We start from the raw sequence: 10,247 nt of genomic DNA, 5'->3' as shown, positions 1-10,247 counted from the left end.
AGAACCAGCCCACCTCCAAACCTACCCTGTCACAGCCATAACTCCCTCCTGAGGGAAAAGGCAGGTGTTTGTCTCTGAAAAATCAAGTACAAGAAGAGGCAGCAGACTAAGGGAAAGAGGTCTTCTGGCATACAATTAGTACATAACAGCAAAAAAAAAAAGTGATTTTTCCATTACAGTCAAAGGTTTTAACAGGTATTGCCAAGTACAGAGTGAGTACCTGAGCAATCGACTTTTGTTAAAAACACAGGTAAGACTAAACACTTTATAAGAGCTATCAAGAACAGCAGTAATTTTTTCACCTGCTGTGCCTTGGATTTGTGGTGGCTTTTTTCAATTTTGGGACCAATTAGGAAAAAACTAAACTAATTCTTAGTGGGACATGTTTAGCAACTTTTCATTCTGACGGGAAATAGTGACATGATTTTCCCAGAAGTACCCAAACAGAAAAGCTACCAGGAAATGGAGAGGCACCATCCAGTCACAAGACCAAGCAGTACAGACTGGTGCTGCATTCAGAAGTTGGTGGCCCAGGCAGCTCTGGATTGCAGCTGCCTCGTGCCAAGGGACCCCTCACCCACCCCACAAGGACAAGGGCAATTCCTGATGGAGACTGTCCTCCTTGGAGACTCCCGTGCCCTACACTGAATGTCCTCCACAGTTGGAGGGGGATTGGCACGGCTGTCCCAGCACAGCCATCCCCACTGGTGAGCCAAAGCCCTCAGTCCCTTGGGACCTAAAGCTGAGTGAGTTCACCTCCCACTGGGTTCAGTTTTCAGTAAAGCAGGACAGCAGTCCTCAGTGGTAGTGGAAGAGTGTTATAATCACCAGTAACTTGTTAATTATATTGGGTTTGATATTTTGAGATGCACCAGCTCAAGCTGATTCTTGTGCAAGTCCACAGATTTTACTAAAATAGCCCTAAAGGAAAATGGCACTGGGCATGAAAAGTAGCATTAGCACACTGAATTGCTGAGCAAAAGTGTGATTGGAATTACTAGTGGATTATTTCACTTCTTTAGAGTATTTTTGCATCTGAGTGAATGATTTTATACTAAAAAGCATTCTGTACTTACAGCTAATCTGTCATGGTGCATGTAGATCCCAACATGTAAATGACAGCACTACATGCAGTGTAGGAGTTATGAATTGAAAAGGGAAATGCCAGCCATTACCTGAAAACCTCTGGAAAATTCTATTTCTATCTTCTTGCTCTCCTCTCTCTTCAACCATTCAGCTCTTCTTTGGCTGAAAATCAGCAGTAACTGATTTTGGTGAGAGACACCAACATAAACAACAGAGTCTTCAGAAACTTTGATTGTTCTGTCAGTCTGAAAATACTGCTTTGTGATCAACCTCCAGTGTTCTGCCACCTGAAGTAGGTCAGGAATTTTGAAACTCACCAAACCATCCATAACTGTTTTGATGTAGATGATGGAGAAGTGTGTGCACCTTCAGGGGCCACAGCAACCTCCACCTTGAACGTGCCCTCCAGGAGAACTCAGTCCCATGTACAGATCTACCAACAGGTCTGAGAGTTCCCCACACACTGATAACAATGGGTGTCCAACAAGGCCCCAGAGGGCATCAAATTTCTTGCTAGCACTTGTCAAAGCACCACAATATCATCCCATAGAAGCACATAGGCACAGCGCAAACCACTCTGCAGGACCCATCACTGTGGGACTCAAAGGATCAAAGAATGGTGTGCACCAAAACAATAGACTCCCCAAGTTTCTAGTTTAGGGGCCTGGTACTTCCCGCTCAAAACCACAGAGTGAGTAACAATAAGATTTAAAATACTGAACTTCGTTGATGACCTCGCAGGATTATTTACAAAAAAACTAGATCAAAACCCAATTGAAAACATTTTTTGTTCCCTCAGATATCCATCCTTTCCTGTAGATGGAACAAGTACAAAAATAAAAATGCCTTTCCTTTTCTTCCCCCAGCAAAACAATCCTTAGAACAATTAACATAACGGACTGTCAAAAGTGCTCATACCAAAGTGACAAACGCCGTGAGTGGCAGGCAAGCCCAGCCCGACCCACCAGAACACTGCATGCTGGATTTGTCATGCAAATCAAAATGGAACCTGACATGCTCTTTGTTCATTTCCCTTTCATAAAATCTACTTTAAATGCCTCCCATGTGCCTTGTTTTGGAAGCTGACATTCCAAATGCATCAGTGCAAATTAAGGAGGGATCCATTACCAATAAAGACGTTGCGATACAGAGAGTTTCAACAAATCTTATTGGGAAAACTGGAGAAACAACTGCTGCAGCTGCCAACTGCAGGGTCCCACAGTTTGCTGCTTTTATAAAATCTCTTTTGAAAAACTCCATCAGTAGGTCCTTATGGAGAAGTTAAGCTGTGGCAAGCTGTCACAGCTTAATATTTATAGATCATGTCAGCAAGCAATGGATACGTTGTGAATTAGGAATAATCACAGTGGTTTTCCTATAAGTGTTGTCTATGTTAAAACATTTAATGGTTAATGTGCATAAGATAAATATTTAAATTACAAATTGATTTATATCGATCTTTTAAATTTCTGCTATTTTACCACCTGAGTGCAAAAACAATTACAGCTTTTGAGAAGATGCCCCCAGATGTACAGTATTTTACAATTAACATGTACTTTATGAAAATGCCTTTTAAACAATGAAAGTAATGTTGTGACCTCATGAAAGTAATTGAGAAGTTTCCACTGACTTCAGTTGAGCCAGTGGTTCATCCCTTAGGGATATATTTTTAACAAAGCCCTCAAAGCATTTACTGAGCATGTGGGACTTTGATTTAAAGATATATGAGCACATCTGTTAATAAAAGAGTTTGGAATTTACTCTCAAAAATAGACTAACCCAAATTTTGGACTACATTAACTTCCTCAGTTTTGTAATTAAAATAATTTACATGATGATTTGGTTTCACCCCTGCCAAAACCAACAGTCAATCTGAATAAATAGTGGTTTCATCACTGCAATTCCACTCTGACATCCAAAAATTTAGATTTAAGACTTTGCAGTTGGACAGTTGGACTGTTCCATACCAGGATTAATCCTGGTATATGTCCTAGACAGATGTTATTTTTTCCATTCTGATAGAAAAATGCTGGTCTTTGTCAATGCATTGCTTTACTCTTGCAGCTTGCTGGCACCAACCCTGCTACTTTAGATCTGAATCCCTCCAGGAATTTCATTCACTCACTTTTTTCTTTTTTCAGGTCTAAGTAGTAAAAAAAACTCAAACCAACAAGTATAAATACTTTTGTTTAATGCCTTAGCAGAACTGTTATCTGATACTTTGCATATCATCCTTTTAAAAGGCAAAACCTTTACTTTCTTCTCTGCATTGGCTCTGAACTTGAATTTTTATGAATCAGATTTTTCCTCCTACTCATTTTGAGGCGTTCTGTTTTGCCCCAAGATCTGAACATCTATACACAGGGAATTTCCAGTGAAGGGGAATGATGCCTCTGGAATTGTTTCCTTGCCAATTCACATCTGGCACTCAGTATAGGATCCATCTGCTTATTCAGGGTCTCCAGGGGCTTGCACAGTAGTGGCTCTGAGTGTGCCTTTTAATTTGATTTTGTCATTTGGCTGGTTGGTGAGTAGCTGACAGTCTGTCTGAGTGCAGCAGGGCAGTTACAACTAGTCAGTCATCATGTCCTAGTTGCCAGTTCATAACCCAGTGGAATGCCAGTCACATTTCAACAATTTGAAACTGTATCAGTCATCTCCCCTACCTACCACCAAAATGTCAACACCACAAAATATATTCTTTAATTATCTTTAATTTAATTTATTTCTTGTCTGTTGCCAGAGGTCTGGAGAGCAGAATCATGCTAAGCTTAATTTACCTCACTAACCTGTCTGAAGGTTTCGAAGGGTGGGTGAAATTGTGGCATGGCCTTGGGTGACCCATGTCATAAGTAGCAATTTTGGATAAGATAGAACTTCCTCAGAGCAAACCTTCATATCTTTTAAATGCAAGCATGTTGGTGACAGCATCAATTATACTGGTACAACAAAAAGCATACACTATACCACATACAGATTTATTTCTCCTTCCAAAAACTGGAATTAGGATTGGTCACAATTTGCCTCCTACTGTGTTTCTCACATCCTTCTATAGAGATGGTTTTAGCATGGTAAAAGTACTTTGAGCACATTCATGACAACAACCAGTAAAACTCCATACTTCTGGAGTATGGATAGTTCAGATTATAGTGTGCAGAATGATATCCTCTCAAGCGGCATTCCAAAAACAAGATAAACTCTTGTAAAAGTGTTGTGAAGCAACCTCTGGCATATGAAACCCCAGATAACATGAAACCCCTGATAACTCTCCTATGAAACATTTAGATAAGTTTTCCCATGTGTGAATTTTGTGTGTCTGTACTAACTGGTAAACACTGGGAACACAGTTTCTGCCCTGATCTTATCCTTTAAGTAACTGATGGTGATAAAATTCCAAATTCTCACTTTATGAATCTGTACTTGGTTTAGCCACAAAAGAAAGAATTGGTCCCTGTTAAAACTTATCCTATACTTAAAGCTGAAATTAATTAGCTAACTAATTCAGTTGAGGTTTTATTTTACTGTCTATTGACATGTTCTTTGATCCTCCAATATTTTTCTTTTTGAGTGATTGAAGATTTCATTCTTGCACTGTCAACAGACCTTTTGTTCAGAAACTTCTATTTACATCTGTAACTGACTTAATTCTCAGATCTTCCCAGCAGTTTCTCTTTGATCTCTGCATTTCTGAGTTTAATCATTAAGTTTGCATCTGAAGTGTTTCAGTTGCCATATCTTTCACAGTTTCCGGGACTCAATTAAGAGAACACAAATACTGAAAGTTCACTTAGAATCATTTTTTGACAGTTTTGTGTGTTACACATACTGCATCTCTGAAACATTACAGCATGAACTAGAATGATTCCTAGTTCATTTCCATATGTTAACTATTTAAATTTCAAGATTTGGCGTGGATTTTTTCTGTGTAGTTAGTATATTTCTGGTTTTACATTTTAATCATCTTAAGAGATGTCCTACCTTTCCAGAGCAAATAATTTTATTGGGCCCAGGCTCTTCACAATGCTTTTGAAACAAGTAGTTTTAGTTCACTATCTCAATTCTAATGACAAACACTACTTCTAAAAAGCCACCAGGCAAAAAGAAATCATTAACTGAAAATCAGGAAAAAAATTTCAGTGTAGAAGAGTCATGAAAAATACAGCAAAACATCACTAAGAGAACTCTAAGAAGCAAGTCCTGAGCAATTCTGACTACTAATTATCACTGATTGTTCACCATGTGAAAGCAGAAGGCAGGTGACTCCCTGGTGCAAAACATCCTGTGCATTCACTTTTCACTCCCTGCAATAACTTAAGACACATGAGCAACCTCCTGGCTGAAAGCTGGGCATTGTGGGTGCAATAAATTCCCTGAGGGCCAAGTTCCTTGAGTGCTGTGCTCCTGGAATACATTTGAGCAGCTCTGTACAAAAGCAGTTCCCAGCCAAACACATGAATGAGAATCACAAGTGGCTGCTCTGTCAACCTCTTGCACACACAGGACATTCATGGCTACACTTGGGTTCCTGTGTGGGATCCCAACTCTTCCCTTTTGCTGTGCTCCACAATGCTTCCCTTACAGCAAAGTTTATTTTCTCTTTGCTGAGTTCCCTGCTTATTAAAGCAGGGCAGCACTGTACACTAATATGCAGAAAAACCAGACTGAAACTGAGAACTTCCACCCCAACAGCAGCATAATCCTGCCATCCCAAATACACCCAGCGCTGCACCAACTCCTGTGCTGTTACTCAAGGAGCTGGAGCTGCTCCTGTGCTGTTACTCAGGGAGTTGGAACTGCTCCTGTGCTGTTACTCAGGGAGCTGGAACTGCTCCTGTGCTGTTACTCAAGGAGTTGGAGCTGCTCCTGTACTGTTACTCAAGGAACTGGAGCTGCTCCTGTGCTGTTACTCAGGGAGTTGGAGCTGCTCCTGTGCTGTTACTCAAGGAACTGGAGCTGCTCCTGTGCTGTTACTGCTCCTGGGCTGTTACTCAGGGAGTTGGAACTGCTCCTGTGCTGTTACTCAAGGAGCTGGAGCTGCTCCTGTGCTGTTACTCAGAAAGCTGGAACTGCTCTCATGCTGTTATCCAGAAAGCTGGAATTGCTCCTTCTCCAGGTGCAATATTACGTAGCCTCTGTTTACAACAGTCTGGGAAAACACTTAGTGGGTGTTGACTTTTGTTTTCCAAGTAGGTAGGGAAGAGTAGCTTATTTAGCAAGTTCCATGGCCAATTACTGTTGATCTACATCAAAGCAGACTGAAAATAAAAAATGTGAATTGAAAAATGAATTAATAACTATTGCAGGTGAAGTTAACTGAGCACCTACGGAAGTTTATTTGTGTAAATGAAAGAAAGGATGCCACTGAAATGGGTCTGGTTTTGGAGTAGGGTGACACAGATGGGACCTTCCCATCTATGCATGAGGTGGTTTTCTTTGTCTTGGTTCTGGAGCATTTGTGTGTCCTTGCTTCTCCCATGGAAAACCTGTGTTTGGGGATAGGGTGTGAGAAGGAGAACCTGGGTGCATGAAAACAACAAGAAGCAAGGTTTGGATTTAACCAGAGAAGTGGAGTATTAAAGTCTTTTCCATGGTGGATGCCCTTGAATCCTGCTGACTCTGCTTGTAAGCTCAAGGCCAAAATTAAGAAACAGAGGTACCCAGAATGGTCACTGAGGATTTCTTTTTCTTAACAACACCCTGAGCACCCAACTCCAGCACCTTACCCATGGGGAATAACAATGTTCCCCAATAAATACTGACCTTGCCTTTCAGGATGGCCCAAATCTGGAACCAATCCTTAATGAAGACTGACCAAAAGTTTACATATTTAGCTCATAAGCACAGTTTTGTTCCAAAGTTACATGCAATAATAATTTCCCAGAAGATAAACTGATCTGTAGTAGTATTTAGTTAGGTACTAACAATCTATATAGACAGATCTATGTTTAAAGATGTGAAGAAAGCAGTATAAAAATACTGACAGAACCTTCATTTAGACTGAATTCCAAATACACAAGAATTTATTTCTCCTTAAAAAAAAAAATCCATAAAGTGCTATAAAATATACATGTTCTTTTACAGATACCTGAAGGGGCAAAAATCAGAGCAGTTCTTCCATTAAAGACGACAGGAATGCTGGGCATGCACAGACTGCAAGAAGCCATAGGAAAAAGAGATTTACAAGTAGCATATGCTTTCAATCTGCAGGAAACAAATGTGATCTTTTGGATATCAAATGTAAATCCCACTAACAGGATGTGAAAACAAGAATGGATTGACCATCTCAAGACTGAAAATCTGACACAGCATGAAAGCGCCTCTGCTACCTACTTCTGCTTTCGTTTCAGGGTTTTGTTCAAACAGCACTCCTGGTTTGCAATTGTTTGTTTGTTCCATTTATCATCTGAAGCTTATTAAACTGCCTTCCCCCCCTACATTCTGTTAGGGTACTTTTTATCTTTATGGCACAAAGATACAGTATCATCATCTTCTACTGTTTTAATTTAACCTGTTTATGTCCATTTCAGTCAGGCACACTCTATTGCACTGCATCTTTTTTAGACTATTAGAAAATACATTTTCAGTGTCATCTGCTACATATGGCAAACTTTCTGTTATCTGATGTAGATGTACCCAAGAAAAATGTTTTAATGTTTTTGGTTTTAATAAATGCATCTGTAAAATCTATAGGGATCTATGTTACCAGGCAGGTCAAGGACACAAGAGTCTCACACCACAGCTCATTTCTTCTGAAGAAACTGTTATGATTTTCATCTTTCTAAAAGGAAATTATTTCTTTTTCTTGCTTCTAATTGTGCAAAATAAATAAAAATTACTTGAAATATGCTTGACCTGTGCTCTTTCTAGCCATCCATTGTGTGAAGCTCCAAATATAGAATGAATCATAGAAACACAGAATGGTTTGGTTGGAAAGGACCTTGAAGATCATCTCCTTTCAACATGTGCCATGGGCAGGGTCACCTTCCACTAGACCAGGTTGCTCCAAGCCTCATCCAGCCTGGCCTGGAACACTTCCAGGGATGGGGAATGACATTTCAGAGTTTTTGAGGACTGTACCTCATGAATACTCTGTGCTCCTTAAGGACATATGAACAGCCCACAGCAGGAAATCTAAAAAAGTTTAAAAAGGAAGAGACTCTTTACCAACTAAGGAAAACAGGCTCAAGCTACCAAAGTGCTCCTGTTTGGCAGCCAGTCCTACCTTTCCAGAGGGCTCACACACAGATGTGGTGCTGCCCTGTGTTGTCTCACTCAAGGCAGGAGTCACAGCCCTGGTCCCTCTGTTCACAAGCAGATCCAACTCAATGCCAGAGATTAATTGCTGAATTATATTTAGTCCTGCTTGGAAAGTTGCCCTCTGTCTCCTTCCAGTTCTGAAATTTAGAATGATGACCCACCAGAAGCAACAGAGGCTTGGAAGCAGTTGAATAAATTAGGCAATAAACAACTTCCAAGGACTGAATTGCAGTTGTGCAACATTGAGGAACCTTTCTCACACATACTTCAATATTGATAAAATGTGTCACTTGTAACAGGTGTCACCGGCCTCAAATTCAACCTCTGATACCCATAAAGATGGGTCAACCTAAAGATACCCATAATTTGGGATACTGCTGGTCTCTAGCCTCTGAGTGCAGCCTCCCAAACACCATACATCAGAAGCATCACCAGGAAGTCCCAGGTATTATGAGCAAAGAAATTCCACATAAGGTCCTCAAAAATGTGCAGTGCATCAAACAATGCTGCTGCCAGGAGTGAGACTGGCATGAAATGAAATACTCAGTTACAACAAGTGGCTGTAGAGAAATTGAGTAGGAAATAGAAGATAAAGAAGCTGGAATACTAAGCAAAGACAATTATAAGCAGGATAAAATATTTAACAGTATTGTTTACAGGAAGAAAACACAAAGTAGATAAAGTGGTGACAACAATTAATTTATCAAAATGTAAGAAAATTAAGGCTGAAGCAAAAGACTGAAATGCTTGCAAGTAAAACATCAATGCCTGATGAGGGAAGGAGGAGGGAAAAAAAGATAAGGGGAGAAAAGATCTTTCCGGAGCAAAACTGAAAGATAAATGGTACAGCAGAAAAAACAAAGAGAGGGGGATAGTAATCAACAAAGACTTGTTTATTTGAATGTTTGGGGTATATATACATATATTTTCTTTAAACATAACCAGGTTAATAAGGGACAGATGAGGCATCACTTTAGAATCTCCCTTTATTAATAATGTAAGGCATATTTACAGTATGACTGACTTTGATATATGGTTTTCCTCTTAATATCTATCACCAAGTTCATTTTTCTTAATGCTAGAAATTAGAAAATAAACGGAGAAGATGGGTTGCCAGCACCTCAGTGGGATCTGGTATCAGAATTCAAGGCTGTATTTCACACATAGACCATTCTTACCCTACCTTGTACAATTACCCCGGAGAAGTTTTGCAAAGGAAAGCAAACAGAACGGAACGGCTGCCGAAGCCTTTTGTGTATGAGCTGCCACTGCTGATAAGGAGGTGATTAAATGGAGCCGCTGTTGAATTTCCCCACGGCCGGAGCGGAGCCGGCGTTTCTCACGGAGCCGCTGCCCTGACAGCGGCCCCGGCCCGAGCCCGGCCCCGCCGCGGCTCTCGGGGCTCCGGCCACAGCGGCTCTTTCCGGGGACGGAGGAAGATCTGATGAACCCGGAGACATTTTACCTCAGAATTCAAGTTTCCCTGCGCCCATGGGCAACTTCTTGTGCCTTCCTCCAGGGAAACCTCACGGTTAGCTAAGGTTAAAGCTAAATAAAGAGATAGCAGCAGGAGCTCACGGCCGACACAGTATGGCTACTTCCACCACAAAACCGATACCGATTTATACCTGAGCTTCTACTTTGACAAATTTAGCTCCCGAGCTCTGCGGACAGCGGAGCGGTCCCTCAGGCAAGAGGGGCATCAGCCACCTGTGCGGCCGCGGGGGCAGCGGGAGGTGGTGGCATGGAGAGGCCGGGGGTACACGCAGAGCCGGGGGGGGCGGTACGGAGAGGCGGGGGCCGGGGCAGTGCGGGGGCCGTGGCTCGGGGCAGCTCGGGCGGAGCGCCGCAGGCGGGGTGCGAGGGCGGGGTGCGAGGGCGGGGTGCGGCGAGCGGCCCCTCAG

This window comes from Molothrus aeneus, chromosome 26 (genome assembly GCF_037042795.1).
Source record: "Molothrus aeneus isolate 106 chromosome 26, BPBGC_Maene_1.0, whole genome shotgun sequence".
Lineage (NCBI taxonomy): Eukaryota > Metazoa > Chordata > Aves > Passeriformes > Icteridae > Molothrus > Molothrus aeneus.
The sequence above is the reverse complement of the archived record's forward strand: the minus strand, read 5'-3'. Positions refer to the sequence as shown.